At 46.4% G+C, this 27,752-nt stretch overlaps 1 pseudogene; it reads right to left on the reverse strand.

The window, feature by feature from the left end:
• The window catches only part of LOC135901496 (monocarboxylate transporter 11-like), a 96,015-nt pseudogene that overhangs the window by 42,440 nt on the left and 25,823 nt on the right, over positions 1-27,752 (reverse strand).

The raw sequence follows: 27,752 nt of genomic DNA on the forward strand, positions 1-27,752 counted from the left end.
TTCTAACTGGTGATGAGCCACCTACATGTGGTAGATGTGGTGAAAGAACGACCGTCATCTACACCCATTCGGAGTGTCGGGAAGCGGAAATTGAAAGGAACAATCACTTTAGCATATCGGCAGCGTATTCCATTTTACCCAGCACAGTTTATTGGGACAAACTCATTATTTGGCACAAGATCTGTTTTAAATACTTTAAATTACATTCTTACACTGCAAATTATCTTTCCAAAACTTATTTTGTACAACCTTTTACCAGACGCTGCTGTTGTATCACTTATATGTAGTATAGCACGTGTTTTCAGGCCCTTGAATTCAAGGGGCCTAATGAGGCAGTAGTGCTGCCACCACTTATTTCTAGCATATAATAATAATTTTATAGCGCATGGTTTATGTTCATATCGCACCTCACAACTCATTGTCAATATTTTACTACGTATATAGTTTACGCAGTTCAGAGCGACTGCTTTTAGGCTCCTATAAAACCATGTGATATCCACCTCCCGTAATTGATCGCTCCATTACCAACTAATGAGCACTGGCATGGTGCTCATCGGCCACACATAGCCTTTGCACCACAAAACACCGCATTCATCATCATTATTACCGGACAAAACACAGTGCATATTAAGGAGCTGGTCCTAAATTGCTCACATTAATTATTGTAAATTTGAGTACAAGCACGCTTCACCCTGAAAGGTGTTAGCGTAGAGCGGACGGGGCGTACATATTATACATATGAAGCTCGCAACGTTTTCTGGCTGCACATGTAGTGTACCACAATTCACAGCGAAACATGGAAAAAAATACAAGGTGATGAGAAAAACGAGAACAACACGAAAGCAGGAGCCAACGTTTCGACAAGTGGACTTGCCTTTTTCAGTGCAACATAAGCTCTCCACTGCACACTATTGCAGGTAAGGTTCTTCTAAAGAAGTAAGATGGTAAGGAGGGCAGGTGCGAACTAACGGTGAAAGCGCAGCGCACACCAAGCTATCAGCACTCGAGACACTCTGCCCGCATGGCACGCTGCTTTCAAATTAGCGGCCGCGCGGCCGCACAATACGCAGCAATAGCCGTAGCAGAATGCCCCCCTCCCTCGTTTCCTCTCCATGTCATGATCCCGACGGAATACGGCACCCTTTCTGCGCGCTTTTCTAATTTGAGCACGCAAGATTGAGCTGCCATCGTCGGCTCAGTGTCGCACGGTTTCACTCGCACTTGCAGCATACGGCGCGAGGCCTTGGACTTGATACAGAAATCACGGCGGTGGGAGAAATGCTGCTGGAGTGCACTTATAATTGTTATCGCAGAAAAACCTAAATAGAAAACAGCACGTTTAAAATAAGTAGTCAGGATAATTCTTTGCCTTTATATCGCAGTGCGATGTCGAATGTCGATGTCGAGTCGAATGCGAATGGTGTTTCATGGCTATTGAAATCGTTGAAATCGTGACCTTCACTTTTTGACAGCTCCAAAGAGCTGGTGCAGCTGCTATTGCCACCGAAGACATTATAAAGATACACATGATACGCGTGGTCATGTATCAGCTGAGCTACTTGAGCTCCCAATCATAGTTAACACACAGGAGGGTACATATATAAATTGAAACTGAGGGTAGGCTAGATTGTAAAACATATAACTCAAGTAGTCAACAACTTTAAATAATGAAAACTGCACCTACAGCCAAATTGTATCTTACTGCATGCGTGCCAAACTGCGAACTTTAATATTCGGAGAAATCGTGCGAACACGAATTCTCTTGTTTCGGAGGGGCTATAGCAAGGATTTTTTGAAAGCTTGCTCAACACTCACATTGCTGGATATGTGCACACATTACTAATGATTATTCCCCTTTAGACGCAAGAGGCAAGTTGCAGCAAACCTCTCACAGCAGAGGCGGATACCATTTTACATCACAGTGAGCTTTTGCTGCGCCTTTAATACCTGCCGATATATCCTCCTCCAGGAACTTACCTGAATAATATCTGAATAATCTTGCTCGAAGCAAGTCCCCTGGTCTACACATATGGCGCTTTGCCCTGGTATGAAGGAGGTGGTGCAAGTACCAGAAGAATTGACCTTTTACATGCATTCTAGCAACCTTGCGCTGCTACATATTTTAGGCCGATGACATGATCAAGAACACAACCGGATTTTCATGATACTTGACGCCACATTTCCAGAGCTGTAGAAAAAGGACTGCTTCGTAAGCTTCACGAAAACTTCGGGAGTGTTCGCAGGCATGATTACCCAAATCTTAAGCTCTTAACTGGCCGTAACCCTTTTTGTACACACCTTGTCACAGCATGCAGATAAAATTGTTTGTCGTGGTGTTCTGGATGCAGCAGTGAGTGACGTTCTTATGTTTAGAAATGCCTCTCGTTCACAGAAGCCACATATACTTAAACACTAAAAAATATTCAAGTTATTTGCAATCACCATTGAAACTGTGAAATAACGATTTAACAATATTGTGCTAAAATGTGAGAGTATCCTCCCACGGGTAGCTACATGAACTTGAATCTAAGTGTATGAATTTCTCATTGCTACATCACAGGCAGTTGTTTCATGTGTGAAGGAAATCGCGGAAAACATTCTAAAAAACGCAGATCAGTATAAAGTAAAATGAGAATTTTATTAGGAAGAAAATTTGTTTGACGATGAGGAGCGCTACAAAACGTAATTTATTGATGCAGTGCATGAGAGCACTGTCCCAGAGGTTCAATGACGCACTGAGTATTACGAGAGCAAACATGCTTTTCTTTAGCAGATGGACAGAGAACGAAAAAGAAACGTTTCATATAACAAAGAAAGATGCCATTGCAGTTTTGTTGAAGTGATATTGTGGAAACATTGCAATCTCAGGTTGACTTCCCTGCGAAATAATAAACCTTCACAAGTGCACAAAAACGTACGCGGACATGCGGCATACATCTATGTTATCCTGACAGCTGTGTTCAACTGCAATACATAAAGAGAAAATGCGTACAAGCTAAAATCTGCTGCTTACTGCCCATAACTGTTAATACAACCCAACGGGCTTGCGGAAATGCCTACACAATTTCTCGCATTAGAAATTGCATAAAGAAGCGTTAATTTTCGCAGTGTAAATGCTTCTGCCCATTAAGTCTATAGAATCACTTGCGCTAGCTTACTTCATAATGGGAAGCAAACAAGCGACAGTGGAAGCACTGGCAAACATCAATGTTTCAAGCAAATTTTATTCAAACTGTTCCTTAATGTGCACTCCAACATAAATATCGCTTACATTGAAAACTCTTCTATATTTTTGTCGTTGTACTAATCGTCTTGTTTTCAGCATCAGAAGAGATATTACACGAACCACAACCTCCAAAAACGCGCGCAACCACCAACCTTGTTTACCTGAAAAGGCGTGCTCCGCGAACGCTCCTTCGTGTCACAAATACCGCGGCATGGGCGCTCCTTCCGGCTTAAACACTGTCATACTAGGGATGAACTCCAAGACGTCATAAGACGACTTTTATCAAATTCTTCTGTACACTGTCTCATTCGATGCAAGAGCACCAGTTTGTTATGAGCCGGGTACAAAGAAAGTGCGAACAGGCCAGAGCTGCAATGCTTGAAATCGTCACAGCACACAAAAGAGATGGCAAGTTAATGGCTTTACACGAGCACAGAGATATTGCGGTGCCTAATGCACATGAAAACGAGCCGATTGAGGTATTGCCGGCCATGTTGTTTACATCGCACTCTAGTAATTGTGATCGCATGAATGGAGGCTGGTGGCGGCTGAATATAGTAGTAATTCGATGTTATCCGAGTTGTATTCGGCATGTTTCAGAAACGTTGCTTTCAACAGCGAGGAGAACAATCTTCGGAGCAGCTGCATCAACTTGTCAGGGCTGAAGTTCCTCGCATATCGTCATTCGCTTTGCGAATGTTGCAGGGTGTATGTCTTATTCTGCGGCAGTAGTGTGAAATGACGTTGTTTCTTGTGTGCGTAGTCGACGGTATATTTGGAGTCGAGAGGTGTCTCCGACACCCTTTTTATCGGCTTCTGTGCCGTCCTGCGTATGTGTACGGTTGATGAGTAGAGCCGTCTATGCATCGGATGCTACTGTACTGTCATGGCGGCCTAATTTCTTGCTTTGTTGTGCACTTGGTCAAGAGAACTTCCACAATATCGCCAGTGCTTTCGGACACTGCTTGCGTTCTCTTTGTGTGCATGTGTGTGGTCGCGCGCCTGTGATATTTGTTGTTAGTGTGTCAGCTAAGCCAGCGAATTCCAAAGTGTCCCTGCATTTGTCCACGACGTACCCGACTGCAGTGACATGCTACGTGTTTGTTATTTACAAAGCTTCTTTCATTGTTGTAGGGGCATTGATTTTTGCCGTTCCTGTATTTCTCCTTTCATTTCGAGTTTTGTGTTATGTGTTCTAGACAATGGCTACCAACTTGGCAACGTAGTGAGACCCAAGAGTACCGTTTTTGTTAGCATTGGGCTCAAGAGGGTCTGTCAGCGAGCACTCAATGTGTCAGTTGTGCATTTATTGCTTCAGGCATTCTACGTGGCAGATCTTACGTAATAAAAAGAATGTATGTAGTTCATTCGGCTCGTAGTTATTTTTAAATGCTGTAGATTAAGAAACTTGGCTTTGTCATTAAGAAATATGCAAGTGTTTTTTCTTGCACATGGCATCTAAACTTCCAAAAGAATGTTGTGCATGCAGGCACTCGTACCTGCAGGAAAATAAGCTGTATATTTCATACCGCTGTTACATTTTGCTTGAATCCTGTAATCACGTATGAATCCTGAATCCTGTAATCATATGAATCACGTATGAATCCTGTATAAGGCTACATACATATGTGTGTATTATGCTTGTTCAGACTCCATATGTGCAGCTCGATATTAATAGACTGCATGTGTGCAATACGCGCACGAATTCTGCATGCATACGGGAATACGCTTTCCATACACTTCGTACAAAGATTTTCCATATGTCCAGCACAACCTCTGGGTGCTTCTATGAAAGCCCGTTTGTTGTCCTTATCTTTCCGTATTATCTGTAGAAAGTTTCCCTATATGCCGCATAACTTCCAGATGCTTCCTTAATATTCCGTCTCATGTCCATATGTTTTCCATGTCTTTCTTAAGGAAAATCTACGGAATCCATATATTTTCCATAATATCTTATATGAAACGTTTCAGTATAGGCTTCACAGAAATTCACCTATTTAAGCCTACATGGCCGTAGGGGTCTTTTGGGGCATGAAACGGAAGGGTCAACGAAACGGGGCAGAAAATGAACCGGGCGTCTAACCAACGATTGCTGCGCATTAAATATGAACAAGAACGTGTCGAGTTAGAAGAACGACGATGACACAAATCCATGTACTATCCCTTGCTACCATGGCGGATACACAATTGTAGCGCCAGAGTTCCTTCTAGAAATTGCTGTGGGAAACCATTTGACTCAAGAATGTTGGATTTCTTTCAAAACGCGACCATCGCACGTGACATAGGGAAACCAGCGTCGCCTCATAGGCCAGAAAAATAGTTTCTCCGTCAGGTAATTGCTTGCATTGCTTTAAAGATCGAAACTTTATAACTACGCTGAATCTTCAGAAAGTTCTGAGTGACGAGGAACGGAGACGATAAAACGCGGCGAGAATAAGACGCAGTCGGAATGCAGGCAAGAGCTTGAGCGGGCAAGGTACGCGCAAAAAACTCAAGAAATGACATATCTGCGTCTGCCGCAAAGGAGAGAAGTTTCTCAAAATGCATTGGAACGTAGGCGAAAGCGTCCGCTGGATAGAAAAAAAGCACTGCATAACATTTCTTTCATTTATAAAACTGAAGATTAGCGGTTTAAGACGAATTTACTGGGCAGATCGTCATGGTGTGCTTGGTGTTCTTGGAGTCGCTAATCTCTTAAACGGCCTTTTAGCAGGCCACATAGAAAATTTTTGTCGTGCGCTGGAAGCTATTACGTGTCCCCTACAGGAGAATTCTACAGTAATAATTTATCAAATTTGTTTATGATTAGTACTTCAAAACAAAAACAGCACTACAAAGACGCGGACTAAAACAACACGTATGATGGACATGCTTTCTTCAAGTATCTTACACCAACTCGCCCATATCAAGCTCCTGCTGGTTCATTGTTAGCCGCGATAGAAATATTTCGGCGCCGGAAACCCATGATCTCAGGAGGTGAGCGTCGCCACCAACAAAACCCTTACTCCACTTGTCCCGGTATAGCCTCCGCAAGCGAAATTCCTTCCAGGCGTTTCCACGTACCAGAGCCGAAGGATCGCGTAACGCGTACGTCATGGGCCCCACCTTCCATTTTAACGCGACAGCGTTAAGGAGCTCGTGTCGCAGAAAAGCCGGTGACGTCGGCGGCGTTGGCCGTGAGCGATAAATCCCAGAAGGCATTTCATAAATAAAAAACATCTTGCAAGATGGGCTGGTGGGAATCGAGCCAGGGTCTCCGGAGTGTGAGACAGAGACGCTACCACTCAGCCACGAGTTCGTTCCTTCAAAGCGGGACAAAATCGCCTCTAGTGAATGCGGTGTTGCCTTAGAAACGTGCCATAGAAAGTTATACTGCAGTGTATATCGGTAATTATGACCATGTAACTTATACAGAATTCGCAGTTTCACGAGTAGCGAAGTATGTTTCCGCTAAATTTGTTCTGCGCTCTGCGCACACGCAGAGCCATCTTGCGGCAAACACAGAAGACCCCCTCCTCGCAATGTACGGTGCTGCCCCGACACGTGGCGCGCCACTCGCCCCATGACCGCGACCGCTTTCATGGCGCGTCGGGGCCCGGCTATCTCTGCCGATCGCGACGTTTGGCTGGCGTAGCGCGTTTGAGTAGGCGGTGCGAACGGGATGCGATAACGCTAGCGCGTTCCACTCTTGAAGGCGAAGCTTAAGCGTCCTCCAATTTTTTCTTCTCTGTCGCTCTTTTGCCGCGCGGCACGCTTCCACTGATAAACAACATAAAGCTCCTCGATCTCCCAAAGTAGCGCCATTCGCTTCCTTCCTCCTCCGCTCGGCGCGGCGTCGACAATGGCGCCGCCGGTGGCGGGCCTGCCGTAACAGACGACGGCTAACATGCTACGGGAGGAAATCCGCAGGAAAGTTCGTTCGAGCCCTGCGGAGCAGTTTTTATGCGAAGCATATTACGAGGGCTCAACCCAGCTCCTCAGGCGCGGCGGTGACCATGAAATCACGTGACACCGTGACGTCACGACAGAGGAGAAGTGGCTTTGGCTCAACTCTTGCAAGACGGGCTGGGTGGGAATCGAACCAGGGTCTCCGGAGTGTGGGACGGAGACGCTACCACTGAGCCACGAGTACAACGCTTCAAAGCGGTACAAAAGCGCCTCTAGTGAATGCGGTGTTGCCTTAGAAACGCGCTGTTTCTAAGGCGTGCGTCTCTTGCTCAGGCGCACATTTCGTTGCCGCGCCGAACGCTGCTTTGCTCGACGCTCACCGCGTGCAATGCGGGGCGCGTAGTCGCTGCCCTGTAGCCCATTGTCTTACACCCCTTGGCGGGTCGACGGGAACGCTGTCGCGTTCCACTCTTGAAGGCGAAGAAGTAATGCATGAGTTGTTTCTTCGTCTAGCCGAACCAAATATAGCCAAGCAACAGCAGTTCACCAGGCTAAACAGTGGTTCAACAACTAAAATAAAGGCTAGTATGCTTCGCATCCTGGGCTTAACCTTACCTAAGCCACAGCCATTTTTTCAATCGAGATCTTTCTTCGTCAGTCGGTAACTGGCCTTTAGAATTTTCTTGGAATTGCGGAATAGAGAAAATGACCATTATTCAATGCGTATTTAAGGCGTAAAGCGTGCGACGTTGAGCGTTCGTGTTGCTGAAACACGACGCAAGCCCGCGGTGTGCTCAAACACGCGCGTAATTACCAAAGTTTCAGGTGTTGACAGCGCGAAAGTATGTGCACGTGGTTTCGTAGGTTCATTCACGTACCTGCTGGACACTTTTGTTCGGTCGGCGCGTGAGAGATTCCGGCTGTGTACGGTCACAAAGCCTGGCAACAGGGCCGTTTTTTTTTTTTTCATTGCGGGGTGCTTTGGTATTCGTGACGATATATTGTTTTTTTTTTTACAAGTACTTCTTCAGGAGGGTACATGTAATGGCTAACGGAGGCCTCTGAAGAGCACGTAACATTACACTAATGCAGGCGTCGCAGGGAGTGTTCGCATACAAAATTGGTTGTACGCGATCTTATAACCCCTTGGCATGCACAGGCTTCGGCGAGTCCCATTCAGCCCTGGTTCTAGCTTTGGTGTTCCCGTTGCCGCTTTCGTGCCCTGGAGGTGCCGTCAATAATACGAAATAATGACAAGTTGTTACAACAAGTAAATAAAATTTATTGAAGGAATACAATCGCGCCGAGGCGCCAACTTCTAAAGCATTGCTAGTGCGCGAGTATTATGAAACGCCAACGAGGAATTTACTGGTACACGTACGACTCCACGATCAAAGTGCACGTTAAACATCCCTAGCCGAGCTAGACAAAGTTATCTGGAGCCATCCACTACGTCCTCCTAGCTTTAGTCGCTTCGGAACGTTAAAAATGTTAATCACCAGAAACCAAATCAATACACGCGCGCGTACATTCGAAGCTAAACGACTGCATCGTAAGTCATAGTGAGCCTTGCAAAAGCGTCGAGAATGTGCTAACTTCTGTTGGAGCTCAAAACACACCCTGAATAAAGTCGCTTTTATGTCACAGGCCAGCTGCAGATGCGTGCATTTCAGCGCAAGACGAAACTACATGAAACAAAGAGCACATTCGAAAAAAAAAGTCAAACAACACGCTAAAAACCACGCAGAGCATGAACACACACTTTTTCGAAGCGGAAGGCGTGAACTAGGCTCAAAATAAGAGGTTGTGAGTAGCCGTGGCCCTTACTTCACTAAGCCGTGCGTTCTTTGCCACTTCCTCGAAGTCACCCGCCCGATCCTGCGACTCCACACTTCTTTTTGCGTTGCGCCCGCCGGACGGCAAAGCAAAAAGCTTTTTGCCCTCGCTGTGTCTGTTGCGGCAACCGAAGGCGCAGCAGCATGGCATCGCAATTATGTTCTCGGCCCTGTACATTCTATTACGCTAACGCACTCTGTCAGTCCGCCTGGCGTATTTTCGTCGCGCAGGCCCAACAATGGAGCTCGGCGCGCGTGTGAAAGAAAAGATATACAAAAGCGCGGCGCCTGCTCGGCGCTGGAAAGAAAAAATATACAAAAGCGCGGCGCCTGCTCCCACGTGAAACAGATTGGCCAATGGGGGAGCGGAGGAGGCGGGGGAGACAGGAGGCGTGGAGGAGGACGCCCCAGGGTGAGCGGGGTGGCGGAAAGATCTAAGAATGGCGCTACTTTTGAAAAATTGAGGGGTTTTAGGTCAATCGCGCCACCTGTGGCGTTTTTCTCGTTCCGCGCAGCGCACGATTTCTTTCGCGCTATGGACGAGAGCACCTTGCTAGCGACCACTGAGGCAGACGCAAGAAGATCACAGTGCATGATCGCGCGGTGGAACACTGTAGAAAATGACATAGTTTCGCTCACTGCGCGCGCATGTGCATGCCATGGGAACGAAAAGATGAAACTGAAGAACATCTCTCTTGCTACGGTACGAAGGAAAAGAAACACACACAGACAATGAGTTTGTAGGTTTTATTATTTCTTTAGACTTTCATTCTTCTACTGGAGCAACTGAAGGGACAAATAAATGTTGTTGCCTTTAATAATTATGAAAGTTATGATAGTAATTATGAAAGCGCAGGTGCACTTTCGCGATATACATCGATCCCCCGGCAGGGAGCACGGCGCCCTCGAGGAAAAGAGCAGTGGCGTTTGGTTTGAATTTTAATCTTTCCACATCGCGCAGGCGTGCATTACTTAGCAGACACGAACGTGAGCTCCTATTGTCTGCATTGCGCTTGTCAGCCCAATATGGCCGAACCTGGTGAGGGGCCCTTTAAAATACTGCAGTCTTAGTTTCAAGGGTACAGTATAGGCTTCATAAGTAATGACTTCAAAGAATGGTGCGCACTGTATCACCATTCTCCCATGGGCAGTTTCCGCCGCAATTTTTATTTAACGAGTAGCGAGTTGCCAGCACTTCTACGTATCGGGTATGTTTCGAGCTTCTTATCGTAGACCATTCTGGAATATAGTGCATCCTAAAAAATGTGGACCTGTATGTGCTGCTGGTTATGCGTTTTACGCAGACTTTTTTGCTTGTAGTCCCTGACAATATGCTATCTCTATGCACTTCCTCACAATGCAAATGAACGGAATATATGGTTGTATACGGAAGCTGGAAATTTCACAGAAGCGCAAGGCAGGTGTTCGCCCTCAAAATCGCTTCATAACACTTTCTGTTTCTGCAAAGTGCGCTTGAATCTTTCGCGCTACATAGGTGCCATCAGTCATGATTACTAAACCTTTTGACCGACCGCAAGTACTCCGTGGTTATGGCGATCTGCTTCTATACTTAAGATGACTGGTTGCATTCTTAGCCGCTTCGGTCGCATAGAAATCAAGCGGAATCGAAGAATTATCGTGTGCCGTGCTTTTATTGCACGCTAACAAATCCCGATTATTGAAATTTACCGGGAATTTCTCCAGTGCAACAGCGAGAACCTCTAAACACTCTCAAGAGGAAGAACGCTTTTTCTAATGCAACTTACCGATCAGTGGTGGACGGAGGAGAAGAAACACGCCTGTGCAGAAGAACACACTACCCATAATCACAGGTAAATTGCCGATGCCGAAGTCCTTCACCAAGACAGGAGCGAGCAGACACGTTCTTGATCCGCACGTGGCACCCATGAGGACAGAAACGGCAATCATTTGCGGTAGCGCATTCGCCCAGATAAGCCATTCATAAGTGAGTCCCTGTGCTAAGTATCCCAAAATTATGACGCATTCATGCGATAAAGTATGCGAATCGATAGCGATGCCCACAACAGATCTAAACGCGATATCTGCTGCCGAGAAAGCTTGGAGGAAATAAACGGCATTCGAAGGATTAAGGCCGTGGTCATGGGCAATGTCTCCCACAATTATATTGAATAAGCCCACGGGGATGATTATGGCGGCGAAAGACAGAGCGTGGACAAGAAAAGACAACGTAAAGATTTGCCTTGTCGCCGTGGGGAGAGTAAAATTTAGCAGAGCCTTCTTTGTATCCACCAGCTTAAGAGAACTTTTGCGTGCAAACAGGCCCGTATGCGACGCGTTTTCCTGATCTTTAGCAGACCATGCTGCTGTCTGCTGAAACCTTAATCGTTGGCTTGAGTAAGGGTCATCACTTTCTATCGCTTTTGTAATGCTGACGTCTTGATTGGCAGGTTGAATCAAAAGAGATGCATTATTTTTATCCCCTTCATTGGGCATCATTTTCTTTACAATTTCCGACTCCGTCAGCCACGGTGGGCTTCGGAGAACGATAACGGCTGGAATCGTGTTTAGGGTAATCGCGCCATAAATAAGAAATGCGCCACGGATTCCATACGTCTTTTGCAAGAACTCTATCAGTGGCGTAAACACGATAGAGCTGAAGCCGAACGCTGTAAACACTAGGCTAATGGCCGTCGCCCTTCGCTTCTCGAAATGCTGGGCCAGCAGAATGTTCGAAGCGACGTACAAGCCGCACATCGCAGTACCTGGAAAAAAAAATGTTGAAAATTGCCGGAAACAATGATAATCAAGTTCTAGGGCAGGCACAAGAACTTGAGAGTATTAGTACAAATAAGAATGATTGATTCTTGAGAATCACCCACAATTAGCATTGTGCCAATTAGAGACCCTCATTTAGTACAGACTAGTTTAAACACTTGGCCTTTTTTAAAGCACACCGGAAATACGACCACGAAAAGTGTTGCATTTCACCCGCATGATAATATCACAGCCACGGTGGAGTGTCGATTCCAGGCCTCGTTCTCAGCCGCTTAATGTACAACGACAAGGCCACTGCGACCGTTCGGGTAACAGTTCGATGCGCTGGACCGGAGAAAAAAGATCTATGGCTCTGTATTCATAGGCCAAATTTTACACTAGGTGGTCCCGTCAAAGAAAGCTGTAGTGAAATTACGATCACTACAATGTCTACACGGTTTAGAAAGAGAAGAATACGCGACATTTAATATAGGACTCGACTCTCCTACATCACTCGAATTTATTAATGCTATTAGCGTTCTTTAGGTACTTCCCTCAGTTTGCGTTATGTCGCTATGCATCTATGTGTTGGTATACCTATATGTATGCATGTCTGCACCTGGCCTCCTTTTCGCCAACTTCGGTCTATTTGTAGTCTATGCCGACGCATAACGAGCATTGAGTTGCTGTGACGAGGAAACTGGGTTAAGACAAACATTCCACCAGCTTACGTCACTGTGTATTTAATACTGGGCATGTGATTTTCCTCAATGAACCACTTCTACGCCAATATGGTCACCGGCTATGTTCCACGGCATGAGTAGCCGTTATTCACTGACTCTGACCACTTCGTACACTGGTAATGTGCCACTAATAATGAACTACTTTGATGTCAATTTCGGTTAGTATGTAGGTGTGCAGTAAGGTAGCTGTATGTATGTGCTGCTCGTCAATAAAACTCTGTATGTGCCACTGGGTGTGTATCAGTTTTCATAATAATCATTATGAAAACAGAGTTATTGGATATGGGCCGTAGGTCCAGAAAGCTATGCATCGAAGAGCACTGGTTCAGGTCGAGCATTATCTTTCGCATGACGTCGGCACTCCTGCTTGCGCCTGGGCTGTTCTCTGCATTAGATTTGCCCCCACGGAATAAGCAGGAGCCATCCTGTTGATCAATAGGCAGGCACTGGAGGATCGAAGTGAGATTTGAAGCAGTTGACGTGATCAGTATCCTGTCCACGGCGGCGCAGATCCGAAACAGCGTAAAGGGCTCGATAACGATGGCGATCAGTTAACAGATGTACGCTCAACTACTCGCTAGAGCTTGTCATACTTAAGATTTTCGAAGACAGACCAGGGGCGCGGGGTGGTATTTGCAACAATACGATTAATACGCGAAAGAAGAGCAGTGGTTGGAGGATTGAAATTATGGGGTTTTACGTGCCAAAACCACTTTCTGCTTGTCAGGCACGCCGTAGTGGAGGTCTTCGGAAATTTCGACCACCTGGGGTTCTTTAACATGCATATAAATCTAAGTACACCGGAGTTTTAGCATTTCGCCCACCCCCTCCCCCTAGAAAGGCGACCGCCGTAGCTGGAATTCGATGCCGCGACCTCGTGCTCAGCGGCCTAACACCATAGTCACTGAGCAACCATGGCGGGTATAGTTGGAGGATGGCCGTCCCGTGTCTGTTTTTGTCGCTGCTGGCTGGTCGTATTGAAACACATAGCTAGTTGACGACGTCCTTAAGCAAATCGGGCAGCTTCGGAAATGGGCGCAAGCTCGGAGTGCTGGCGTTCGTACGGCAATAAGATTTCTATGATCATGACGATGGCGAGTATGATATATTGTGGCGCAAGGCCTAATGATGGCCAAAGAGCGCCAAAATATCATATGGCGCAATCATTGGGGTAGTCAGTAGCAAATTGCAGATGTAACATCGTCATATAATGGCCTAAAATATTCCATGTAAACTATACTGTGTGTGTATTAGAATATGATAATGATATGTGAGGCGAACTATTAGTATATAATGCACGTTGGAAAGTGATTGGAAGATTAAAATGCAAAAATTCCACTAGCACTAATGCCTCTCCGGTGCCATTGTACGTAATAGCAGGGAAATCTGTGCTCTAAATGGTAAAAACAATGCAGCAGCCTCTGATAAAGGGCTGTCTTTCGGATAGCTTGTATAACATGCAGTAAATAGCCGTCCTTAGGAAAGTTAGGACTGATATCCCTATTGCAAAAAACAAGCGTCTTTCAGTGCCTTCCAGTGTGAGCACAAGCGTGTTTTCGCACTGGTTGCAATGCGTACGCTGGCGCTCGCTGGGTCTCGTTGGGACACCAGTGAGAACGTTGGATAAGAGCTGGGTCACACTGGAAGAGACGCTGGTTCCACTGCCATGACGCTGAGACGGACTGGTTTGTGCTGTACAGGTGCTGGTTCTCGCTGCAGTTCGCTACTTCGCACTGGAAACTGCGCTGATTGTGTTTCTGCCGCGCTGGTTCTAGTACGCAAGGACGAGCGCTGCTGAATATTACATGCTTTATACAATTTAATTGCTTCCTACTGGTCTGTTGTCCCAAATAACGCTGTATTTGGGGTCATAAAACATTATATCGTGTCGCAGCTTGGAATAAAGTTGCGTGAGCTGCCATAATTATTCATGCAGATTTTTGACACTGAAGATCGCTTTCGTATTTTGAATTGTCTGTTTTGACTGGGCGGATAGCTCAACTCTTGCGTTTTTAAGTAGTTCGCACGTAACATATGACTGGGAGTTGCCGCTTTTGTCGCAGTGTTGTGGAGTGGACATGAAATCCAGAAGTTGTTATAACACGCTGGAATTGACCCCGAGTTCGAAGCTTGCCGTTGACTGATATTATCGCACCGATAACAAAGCTGGGGTGATTGGTGCGCTTCCACTTGACGGGACATGGTGTACGGTACGTACACCGCGCTTTGGAATTTACTGGCTTGTGGAACCAAAGAGTCGTAGCATGAATTGGACTGGTGTAATGACGGAAAACGACGGGAGGGGAATGAAAAAAACGTTTGCAGACTACGAGCCAAAAGATGACGCTATTCAACTTCTTGGTGTCATTCCGTCGCCTGCGCGTGCTCAGCCACTGTTATAACCTTAAACAGCCCTCAAGGTCGTGGTCGTGTTCAGCTTTGCAATTAAACACAGCGGGAAGCACACCATAGTAAAGGGCGACCGGTAGTCGTGGCGTCGTCCTCTGGACCGCATTGGTTAGCACGATGGACTGCACTGTGCGGGATCGCATCTCCCTGATGTATGCGTTGCGGATTATCCAACACCACCGCCATACGAAAAGACGTATACTGGACGTGGGTCATGGACGTAGAAAGCTCTGCAGTGAAGAGCGCAGGTTCAGGTCGAGTACTGTCGCGCACTGCGTTGCCGATCCTGCTTGCGCCTATGTTGTCTGCCTCTTCTTCAATACAACTGCATACTAATTATCAGCCATAACGAACCAGCCATCAGATCGATTGCGAATAGCAATAAAGCTAAAATAACTAGTAGCAATAAAGTGTGCAAGCAGATAGAGAGAAATTAAGGGAGAACGCTCAAATTGCACAGTCATTTGGCAACACTGGCCATGCCGTCATCTTGGTCGTGGCGCACATGAGCTGCAGTTTCATATTGCGAGGCGCGGCCACTGTGTCTGTGCGGTTATTACAGGCTCTAACGTGCCTAGCGCATCATGGACAACGAACTTCATTGAGCCGCCATGAATGAGCAAATCCAGTGTCTTCTAGTACGTTGAAGTATTCGTCCGTATTACATCAAGAAGCGCACTGCGTTAAGGCCCAAATTTGGGCTGTGGTGACTTGGGCTTCGAACATACACTATAACTGCCCTAAAAATTTCTCTTTGGGTTTCGGGTTTCTTACGTTTGCATCAAGCACCTAAAACAACCTCGATTTCCAATAAAATAGCCCAGAGTCATTGCGTTCCCCTCTCGCTCCCCCCCCTCCAAAAAAAAAGAAGAAGATAAATTCTCGCCTCGTGTGAGTGATCGAATATCTCGTACTAGGTCGTAAGTCTAGTCGGTGTAAAGTTTCCTGCATAGAGCCGGAAAGACGTGAACACGCATATGCGACCGGACTTCCACAATGCAGACTACGAGCCAAAAGATGACGTCCAATGCGGTCCAGAGGACGACGCCACGACTACCGGTCGCCCTTTACTATGGTGCGCTTCCCGCTGTGTTTAATTGCAAAGCTGAACACGACCACGACCTTGAGGGCTGTTTAAGGTTATAACAGTGGCTGAGCACGCGCAGGCGACGGAATGACACCAAGAAGTTGAATAGCGTCATCTTTTGGCTCGTAGTCTGCATTGTGGAAGTCCGGTCGCATATGCGTGTTCATGAATAATGGAGGACAAACTATATTGACCAGTTAAATGCCGGGATATTGCAAAGTTCATTCCCAGTACTACGTGCTACTTTTTTCCGTTCGCCGCCTCGCCTTTGAAGTGTTTGCACTCCATATACATGGTGTAGCCCACGTTCCTTGTTCCTGAAATTATGTGCACCACTAAATTCTCACGTAGCTTTTAAAGCGAAAGCTTTACTGGCCGCGAACTTGCGATTTCGCCGTGGCCCCCACGCTACGGCTACAAGTGCAATCTAGCCTTTCCCGCGGTGAAGCAACCTTGCTGTACCGCTTGTGGCTGGGAGTAGCATTCACAAACTGATATTCCTTTCGTTTGGGAATGGCCGAGAGCCCGATGTGCGATTCCTGTGGGTGCGAGGAGACCATCGAACACCTATTGTGTACCTGCCCCCGCTACGATGTACAACGCCTCTCTATGCAGGAAACTTTACACCGACTCGACTTACGACCTTTCAGCGAGTCACAGATGCTCGGACAGTGGCCACACCCCTCACTGGCAAGAAAAGCGAACCGTGCATTACTGCAATACTTGAGGTACACCGGTTTAAGAGACCGTTTATAGTGTCCCTGTGCATAGTGTCCCTCCCACACGTACTCTGTGCTTACTCTCTCCCTTTCTTCTTCTTTCTATTCCCCTTTCCCCCACCCCCAGTGTAGGGTAGCAAACCGGATACTCTTCTGGTTGACCTCCCTGCCTTTCCTGTCCTTGCTTTCTCTCTCTCTCTCTCGTACTAGGGCTGTTCGTCAAAGCGGCATGCTCAGAAAGCACCACGCGCGCAACGAATAACGACTCTGGTTGATAAGTTCGTCTTGGAGCCTTGTTTTTAATTGTGGAAGTCCGGTCGCATATGCGTGTTCATGAATAATGGAGGACAAACTATATTGACCAGTTAAATCCCGGGATATTGCAAAGTTCATCCCCAGTACTACGTGCTACTTTTTTCCGTTCGCCGCCTCGCCTTTGAAGTGTTTGCACTCCATATACATGGTGTAGCCCACGTTCCTTGTTCCTGAAATTATGTGCACCACTAAATTCTCACGTAGCTTTTAAAGCGAAAGCTTTACTGGCCGCGAACTTGCGATTTCGCCGTGGCCGTGCGCCGAGGAGGCAGGTGACGTCACACTGCGTTCCTCCTCACTCACCTTCCTCATCGTTGCGTTCGCCTCCGCTCGCTTCGCCAGCTGCATCGCATGCCGGATAACATGTCAGAGGATTGAAAAGGAGAGCTCCCGTGCAGCGCAACCAAAGCTGAGGCGGCAGTATGGACGGCGAAAAATCTGATAAGCAGGACGAGGCCTGGAATCGACATCGGAACGAGAGCAAGAGGAAACTTACAGCCCAGAAAACAGACGAACAGCGCGCCGAACGACTGGCTAAACAACGCAAGATAGCTAGACAACCAGGCTAACCTGGATTTGGAATCAAGATTAACCAAGGCTAACCATGCTATGCCTTAACTTTCGCTACGTATATCCTGGCATAGCCGAGATAAGCCACTGCCAATTCTTGCGTCTGTAAGATAAGGGCTTTACTGCTCACAGACGCCCTCGCTTCAGGTACAGCGCAATAATACCAGAAGCCCTGACAGCTTGGGACTGGCCATACTATGAATGAATGGTTTATTTTATCATCAGTTCAGCATACATATCCAGTGGTACAGCGGGAAGGGGTGGCGAAAAGGCAACTGAATGCCTGACAACGCGCCAATCCCCGCCCAGACCACGACATTGCACAACACTCAGCGAGTCACTAGATAATACATAAATGTAGTAACAAACGAAAAAAAGAAAAGAAAAACAATTGTTGCAGTACACTCAGTCTGTAATACATAATACATAAATATAACACTACATAATGACACATAATGTAACACTAATACATCATGGAATACATAAATGCAGAAGAGAAAAAAAGAACTAAGCCATGGTTTTAATAAGTGAACTAGAACATAATTGATATGAACAGCTTGTTGACAAAAAATTTTCATGGCTGAATTTTGAGGCACAATGCAGTTCTGGAAGAAAGCTTATACAATATAAGGAAGTCTTACACGGAAGAGAAAGAAAAAAAATGTCATGTTTGAAGCGCCATTAGATAAGCATGCATCTTTTTTTTGAAAATTGCTACTGATCGGCTTTCATTCACTATGCTTATGGCCGTCATGTTAGAGTTTAGAAATGAAGGTATAAGGTGCGTTAGTTTTTGCTTGCCGTAGTTGGTTCGAATCCTTTCACTGTAATAGGTGGTTTTCCTAAGATTATACGTGTGTGTTTCCCGCGAGTAGGTATCCTGAAATATACCTGCGTCCGATTTAATTTGATTGTAGATGACTGTCGCTAGTTTTTTAAGGAATATGTTTTCTAATTTTAATATGCTGTGCTTATGGAAAAGTGTAGCAGAAGGCGTTCGGCGCGGAACATTTTCGATAATACGCAAGATTCTTTTTTGGAGCCTGTGATTACTATCTTTATTTGTTTGTGTTGTTGTGCCCCAGATTAATAGGCAGTAATGTATGCGCGAGTAAACTAAAGTGTAATAAAGCTGCTTTGTCACCCAGAGGGGTAGTAAACATCTGATTTTGCCAATTATGCCAATGGATCGCGATATGTGGGTGCGAAGATTATCTATGTGCTTGGACCAACTCAATGTTTCGTGAAAGATAACGCCTAGAAATTTTTGAGTCTGGACACGCTCAATTAAAGCTCCTTGGAATGTGAGCTGCGTATTGTGGAGAATACAATGGTTCCGAGGTTTAAAAATGATGTACTTTGTTTTCTTAATGTTTAATTCGAGCTTATTTGTTCTCAGCCATAGCGACAAATTGCTAAGCCAAAGGTTCGCTTCTTGTACTAGAGTAGACATATCCTGACCCGAGAAAAAGACGTTAGTGTCATCGGCATATAATATTATATCTGGTGTTAGAGGTACGTTTACGATGTCATTTATATAAAATAAGAATAAAAGTGGCCCAAGTATAGAACCCTGTGGGACGCCGTACTTGATCTTGCCCATTTGTGACTTCGAGTGCTGCATATCTGTATACTGATACCGATTAGTAAGGTAACTTCTTATTAAATCGAGGGGCGTACCTCTTATTCCATATTCATACAGCTTTTGCAAAAGAATTTCATGCTTAATCGAATCAAAAGCTTTCTTAAAGTCGAGAAATATACCAATTGTGCGATGTTTTAGCTCAAAATGTTCAATAATTTGATCTTTAATAGATAATAAGGCCTTTTCAGTACATTTGTTCTTCTGAAATCCGTATTGATGTTCGGTTATAATTTTGTTTAAGCTACAAAAGTTTGCAATTCGCACATATATGACACGTTCTATAATTTTTGAAAAAATGGGCAAAACGGAAATGGGCCTGTAGTTATTCATGTCATTTTCATTACCCCCTTTGTGAACAACGGATACTCTAGCAATTTTCAGTTTCTCCGGGAATGTTCCAGTGCTCAAAATAAGGTTGCAAATATGTGCAAATGGTGCGCTTATGTGTTCTGAAACAGCTTTTAGAGGTTCTGCTTTTATATTGTCAAAACCCACAGCACATTTGTTACTTAAATTCTGTATCAGCGAGGCTACTTCCGATTCATTCGTGGGAGTTAGGAAAATAGATTCCGAGACGTGTGTTTTAATATACGATTTGTAAGACTGGACAGAACCATTTGAAATATAAGAAGCTCCTGAACTCAAAAAATGCTCATTGAACATATCGGCAAGTAAAGTACCTGAACAAGATCTGCCCTCTATTTGAAGCTGAGAGATAGTCTTCGTATTTTTCCTTTGCAAAAGATCGTTCACAGCGTTCCAAATTGCTTTCTGATCATTGAGTATGTTTGCGAACTTTTTTTCATAGTAGCTAAATCGCGCCTTTTTAATGTCAGATCCTATCTTATTTCTGACCTGCTTAAATTCAACCAAATAGTCTAAGCGCTTTGTTTTTATGAATTCGGTGAACAACTTATCTCTTGCTTTCATTCTTTTCAAAAGTGAAGCGTCTATCCATGGTTTTCTCGCCCTCTTGTTTATCTTATGTACCACAATCGGAAAAGCTAAATTATAAAGGTCTGTGAACTTTGTTATGAATATGTCGTAGGCATTCACAGGGTCAGTATTATTGAAAATACAGCTCCAATCAGTGTCAGCGACAACATTCTGAAAATGCTTAATTGTTTCTTGGTTAATCTGTCTACGCTGTGTAGGATTTGCTGGATTTCGTTTTTTTACGCACCACGGCAAAAATGCAAAAATCGGCAGGTGATCGCTGACTCCAGGTGTTAGAACCCCTGTGCATATTTCATTTTTGTAGTTTGTGAAACATAAATCCAAGGCAGTTTCAGTCAACTGTGTTATCCTTGTAGGTACATAAATTGTGTTTTCATAGCCAAAAGAGAGCATTCTGTCAAGAAAATTTTGTTTGTTGTTGCTTGGTGATAGCATATCTATGTTGAAATCGCCTGTAACAATCACGCGTGCGCCATTCTGTTCACAATACTCAAGCATTTCATCCATGAAATTAAGGAAATCAGACACATTTCCAGAAGGGGGCCTATATATAGTAACTACTAAAAGGCTTTGACATTCTATCATGACAGATTCAAAGTGAGAGGATATTACAGTATATTCTTTGACAATATTGTATTTAACGCTGTCATGAACATAAATCGATACACCACCACCCCTTTGGTTTTCCCTGCAGATTGATGCACAACTGTAGTTCGTAAATGGCACGGTATCATGGTTATCAGTAGACCATGTTTCAGTGAAAGCTAAGAAATCAAACTGGTGATTTAGGCTGTTCAAAAAGTAGTCGACACTATCTTTTTTGTTTTGAAGACTTTGCGCATTAAGGTGAATCAGTGATAACTGTTTTTTCTGGCGTGAAGCAATTTTCTGGAAGGCCTCAGTATCATAGTAGTTTGTTATGTTTGTGAATAGAACGTAAGCACTTCTTGCGATCAGCTATCTTTCATGTTATCGTATTTTGTCTAGGTCATGCACTGTTGCAATTCTAATCACCCTATCACTCGGGCTGCGGCGCACGAAAAGTTTGCCATTCTTGTGCCATGCGAAATCGTACTTATTTTGAAGAGCCCTATTTTTCATTTCCCAGAAAAGCTTCTTATTGCAAGCCGTGAGGTTTTCACTGAAGAATATAGCTGACTTTGTTTTCTTCAATTGTCCTTTCTTTGCAAGCCATTTTTCTTTAGTTTGACGAGATGAAAACCTCACCATCACAGTATTGGGCTTGTCTCCCTTCCTCTCGTTTCTAGAAGCTAGTCTGTGGGCGGCTTCAATGTCAGACTCGGAAAGCTGTGGAAGCCCAAGTTCAGTTGCCAGTTGGTTGAGCTTTACCAGAAGGTTCTCATTTTCGTGATAGGCCAAACCGTTCACTTCAAGATTTAGGCGCCTGCTGTACTGATCTAGCTCGTTCAACTCATGCTGAAGTTTTTCCACGTCTGTTTCTTTAGCGTGGGCCTCAAGCTTCACAACCCGCTTTCTGAGGTCTGAAATGTCTGCGGACTGCCGTGTCATCTGAGTAAGAACATCATCGTATTTACTGGACATAACTTTCATAGATTCCTCAATGCTATCAACAGTTGTTTTAATTTGGGACAAATCGTCAACCTTTGATTTGATGTCCAGTAGCTCAGTAAGCTTGAGATGAATTGCCGCAAGCTCTGAGGTGAACTTCTTTTCTAACGTCTCATTCTGCATTTCCGCAGAATTGGCGCCTCGAGTCGACGCTTTACACGTCACGCAGATCCAAGATTTTTTAGCAGCAACAGACTTCTTTTTGTAAGCATTGTCAGTTACCGCAGAGCATGAGCCGATATGGTAACTATACTTGCATTCTGAGCACAGCAACCACGACTCCGATTCGTGAATCCTGCCATCGCATGCTGGACATATGTCATTCATAGCACCCAGCACACTAGTAAAGTTCGCTCACAGAGTGCACCCAGCAGCAGCAGGAAACGTAACAGAACAAAAGTGCCGTCGATAGGCGAAGAGAACAGACCAACCTGTAACGTTCGTCAAAAGCGTCTTTAGCCGCCGTACAACTGTCTGCTCCGCTGCTGCTGCTGAGTGCGTGTGCGATAGTCCAAGGGGGGCGATGTCCTTTTGTAGGCAGCAGCGGTTGGTGTACCCCACGTGATGGTCCGCGTGGCCTCCGGTTGATCTAATCGATCCTGCTCGTCCACTCCAGCTTTCGTCGTCTCAGGTACTGGTTTGAGGCCACGATTCCAACCTGTAACGTTCGTCAAAAGCGTCTTTAGCCGCCGTACAACTGTCTGCTCCGCTGCTGCTGCTGAGTGCGTGTGCGATAGTCCAAGGGGGGCGATGTCCTTTTGTAGGCAGCAGCGGTTGGTGTACCCCACGTGATGGTCCGCGTGGCCTCCGGTTGATCTAATCGATCCTGCTCGTCCACTCCAGCTTTCGTCGTCTCAGGTACTGGTTTGAGGCCACGATTCCAACCTGTAACGTTCGTCAAAAGCGTCTTTAGCCGCCGTACAACTGTCTGCTCCGCTGCTGCTGCTGAGTGCGTGTGCGATAGTCCAAGGGGGGCGATGTCCTTTTGTAGGCAGCAGCGGTTGGTGTACCCCACGTGATGGTCCGCGTGGCCTCCGGTTGATCTAATCGATCCTGCTCGTCCACTCCAGCTTTCGTCGTCTCAGGTACTGGTTTGAGGCCACGATTCCAACCTGTAACGTTCGTCAAAAGCGTCTTTAGCCGCCGTACAACTGTCTGCTCCGCTGCTGCTGCTGAGTGCGTGTGCTCGTTTCGTTTCTAGCTTCGTTTCTGAATACCGGAGCCAATCATGAAGAACACAAGGTGAGAAATGCGTATCTTTGATGAAAAAATACATATACTATGGAATCGTACGCTGTAAGGTGAAGCAGTGACAATTTCATTTTAAATAAACTTTGTTCCTCCTCCTCTCCCTCTGCCATTAGTGGTCTGCTGTTATTAAGCGAAGTACCACTGGGCACTTACGTAACTACACATATTTTCCTCCAATGGAGAAACCTGTTCCAATAAATTTTCTTGTTCTGTGTGAACTTTTCAGTGATAAAAGGTTTCGAGAAGTTTTTCTTTTCTCTCTGTAGGGCACCATCTGTTGTACCCAGGAGAGGTGAGAAGCCCAGAGGTACTGTTTATGCAAATTTTTTCCAGCACTATTCCATCGATAGCACTGTTTTGTTCCCTACTAAATGGTCTTTCGTGATGCCGAAACTGACATGTCAAAGCGTGTTTCTCAAAGTACGAATCGAAATGCACGTTGTCTCCTTAGTTTTTCATGTTCACTTGACCCGCAACAATTACGGCAGAATTTACCTCATTATGACAGTCGATGGTAATGGGAATAGCATTCGAGCAATACAGCGAAAGGTCATATTCCTGAATCCACGTTCATTTAACACGTGAAGTGGTAATACAGAAAATTTTGATGTCTCCGCTATGTGCTGCCTATTCTGATTTTGTCTCCCTGTGCGACGGCACTCCCTTGCTAAGGCCACCCAAACGACATTATGGCCACGACACAATGACGATGCAATGACGAAGGAATTGTATCGATTGAACGACAAAGGTGCTTTAACGACGCGGCAAGACAAGCAGATTTCGACTGCTAATTATGAAGTGGTGCAAAGGAAACAAGGCGACGGTAGCAATATGAGGACAGTGATATGGCGCCAGTGGTGTGGTGGTGGCGGTATCACATCAGCCCTGTAGAACGGCTCCAATGACCACCAGGGCACGACACGCAGGCATGATGACAATGGTATGACAACAGAGGCACATAGCGTCCTTATGAATACAACGATATAAAGGCGATGGCATGACACCTGTGGTATAATCTTGATTTATTGACGACAGCTTGAGTACCATAATAAGGCGAACAAAGATTGACGTCGATAGACGGATGAATATGGTATGATGGCGGCAAAATAACGACAATGAAATCACGCTGGCGTTAGTGTGAGAAGATAGATAGATAGATAGATAGATAGATAGATAGATAGATAGATAGATAGATAGATAGATAGATAGATAGATAGATAGATAGATAGATAGATAGATAGATAGATAGATAGATAGATAGATAGATAGATAGATAGATAGATAGATAGCCAGGCAGGCACGCTGGAAACGGTTGGACTAAGCGAGGAATGCTATTTGCTTTAAACGTTTTACCAAAAAATGTACTACAACAACGTGCAAAATTTTTATTGCACATTCAATCAATATTTTAGCCCCTAAATAGTAGTGCGTTTCAAAAATTTCAAGGAGCGTTGCTATCAAAGCGCAAACCTCAATAAAAGAGAAAAAATAGATGTCCCGGTTATATAGGTCATGTTAATAGGTGTTGAGCTAAATGAGAGCAACATTCCGTGCAAGTTGGTAATCCATCACTCAAACGATGTTGCACAACAAAAAACGACACGAACGTGCGAAGACGACACACCAATCGCAAAAATGACGCTTTGCGCTCGGTGTGTCGTCCTCTCACGTCCGTGTCGTTTTTTATTGCGCAATATCATTTGAGTAAAGATGCTGAATCTTTTTTCACATGGAACACTACAGTTGCTTCGTAAAATTTTAAGCAACAATGTCGTAGAGAAAAGTACCATACAAATATGGTATCATTACCGTGAAGGATTCCCAAGGAAATGGTGATAAATAGAATATCTCGTGCCAGATAACACAGACAGACTCCAATTCCAGCCAAAGGTGAGCAGACCAACAGCACTGCCCGGCACGAAAAACGCTGGCATAGGTAGCCAGCTATCGGACCTGAAATAAAAAATTATAGCGATGCTTCACTTCGTGTACGCGGGTTACGTACAAGCGAAAAGACGGCGCGAACATGCACAGAGAGCACCACGGCGTTGAAGCATTAGCTGAAAATATGGCTGTGGCTTAGCTAAGGTTAAGCCCAGGATGCGGAGCATACTAGCCTTTATTTTAGTTGTTGAACCACTGTTTAGCCTGGTGAACTGCTGTTGTTTGGCTAGATTTGGTTCGGCTAGACGAAGAAACAACTCATGCGTTACTCTGCTTCGCCTTCAAGAATGGAACGCGACAGCGTTCCGATCGACCCGCCAAGGGGTGTAAGACAATGGGCTACGGACACGGAGTAAGACATACAGGAGGTGACACTCCCGTCAGCGCGAGCGAGCGCGGGCGACCAGATAAAGTCACAATTGTTGCATGCGCCGACGCTACCCTATGCAGTGGCGGCACCATGCGGCGCGTCGTAGAAGCAGCAGCGGAAAAAAAAAGCAGCGCCCGGCGCTCACTCCGGCGGCACCCGCTCAAAGCAGACGACAAGCAGACGACACGGGTGTTTGCTTCAGCGGGCACGCCGTAACCGAACTGCGTAGGTGCGCGCACTCAAGAAAACTGTTTTGTTGTGTGCCCATCAAAAAAAGCAACACGTGTGGCAAACTTCCGCTAATCTTCCTCTTATCGCCAAGCAGCTAGGGCAACTAGTTTTCGCGAGTCTTATAAAAAAGAAAAGGAACGGAAACACATGCACTGCGGCATCCTTCCTAAGCGCACCCCTGTGAGCACTAGAGCGAGAAAGAAGCGGTCGCCCTTTGAGCGATTAGGAACGAGATAGCCATCAGTTTCGCAAGCGCAAAAAGCCGAAAACCGCCCGCCACGGAGCAAGATAGCCCTGGCTACAACCAGAAGCTACGTATCATCTTATAGCTGTCATGGAAAACGCGTTTTATTTTTTACTGTGCTCAAATGGCTGAAGCGTAGCAGCAGTTGCTTTTCGGGCTACAAGCGGTAAAGAAGCGCGCGAGAGTGCCCTCAGTAGAAGTCAGGCGCGCGCGGCCGAACGGGAGCAACACTCGACCGGTTGCCCTGGCAACCGAAACAGCGGTAATTTCTTCCCATGCCGCCAGGTGCCGCCAGCATGAAAATATATCCGCGGGCTTGTGACCTTTTCTGGTCGCCGCAAACAGCGGAGTTTCCACTCCTATATTTCTTGCTCCGTGGCTACGGCGCAGCGACTACGCGCCCCGAATTGGACGCGGTGAGCGTCGAGCAACGCAGCGTTCGGCGCGGAAACGAAATGTGCGCCTGAGCAAGCGACGCACGCCTGAGCCTTATATAGAAACAGTTCGTTCCTAAGGCAACACCGCATTCACTAGAGGCGCTTTTGTACCGCTTTGAAGCATCGTACTTGTGGCTCAGTGGTAGCGTCTCCGTCTCACACTCCGGAGACCCTGGTTCGATTCCCACCCAGCCCATCTTGCAAGAGTTGAGCCCGGCTTGCAGCTGTTGTGACGTCAGTGCCCTAGCGAGAGGAGCGGGAGTTAGGCCGCAGTACTGGCAGTACCATGTGCGACCGCAGGCGAGCGCACGAGCTGAGACCCGGCTTACTAGCTACGCGGCGGCAAGCGAGCGCACGAGTTGAGCCTCCGTTTTTGCAGCTGTTATGAAGTCATATGGTAGCTACGCGGCCGCGCGCTGCGCAGCAAGGAAGAGCGTGGTTGTGCGGCTAGCATGCTTGGCATAAAAAGCGCGAGCGCGGTCGCGGACGCTACATTGATCTCGACGGTGCGGCGCCTGTTGTGCCACAGGGAAAGGGCAAGCGCTAGGCATGCGAAGAAACGCCCCGAACATGCACAGAGAGCACCATGGCGTCGAAGCACAAACTGGAAGAACGCGAGTGTGGTTGCGGACGCTACATTGATCTCGACGGTGCGGCGCCTGTTGTGCCACAGGGAAAGGGCAAGCGCTAGGCATGCGAAGAAACGCCCCGAACATGCACAGAGAGCACCATGGCGTCGAAGCACAAACTGGAAGAGCGCGAGTGTGGTTGCGAACGCTACATTGATCTCGACGGTGCGGCGCCTGTTGTGCCACAGGGAAAGGGCAAGCGCTAGACATGCGAAGAAACGCCCCGAACATGCACAGGGAGCACCATGGCGTCGAAGCACAAACTGGAAGAGCGCGAGTGTGGTTGCGGACGCTACATTGATCTCGACGGTGCGGCGCCTGTTGTGCCACAGGGAAAGGGCAAGCGCTAGGCATGCGAAGAAACGCCCCGAACATGCACAGGGAGCACCATGGCGTCGAAGCACAAACTGGAAGAGCGCGAGTGTGGTTGCGGACGCTACATTGATCTCGACGGTGCGGCGCCTGTTGTGCCACAGGGAAAGGGCAAGCGCTAGGCATGCGAAGAAACGCCCCGAACATGCACAGAGAGCACCATGGCGTCGAAGCACAAACTGGAAGAGCGCGAGTGTGGTTGCGGACGCTACATTGATCTCGACGGTGCGGTGCCTGTTCTGCCACAGGGAAAGGGCAAGCGCTAGACATGCGAAGAAACGCCCCGAACATGCACAGGGAGCACCATGGCGTCGAAGCACAAACTGGAAGAGCGCGAGTGTGGTTGCGGACGCTACATTGATCTCGACGGTGCGGTGCCTGTTGTGCCACAGGGAAAGGGCAAGCGCTAGGCATGCGAAGAAACGCCCCGAACATGCACAGAGAGCACCATGGCGTCGAAGCACAAACTGGAAGAGCGCGAGTGTGGTTGCGGACGCTACATTGATCTCGACGGTGCGGCGCCTGTTGTGCCACAGGGAAAGGGCAAGCGCTAG

This window comes from Dermacentor albipictus, chromosome 8 (genome assembly GCF_038994185.2).
Source record: "Dermacentor albipictus isolate Rhodes 1998 colony chromosome 8, USDA_Dalb.pri_finalv2, whole genome shotgun sequence".
NCBI lineage: Eukaryota > Metazoa > Arthropoda > Arachnida > Ixodida > Ixodidae > Dermacentor > Dermacentor albipictus.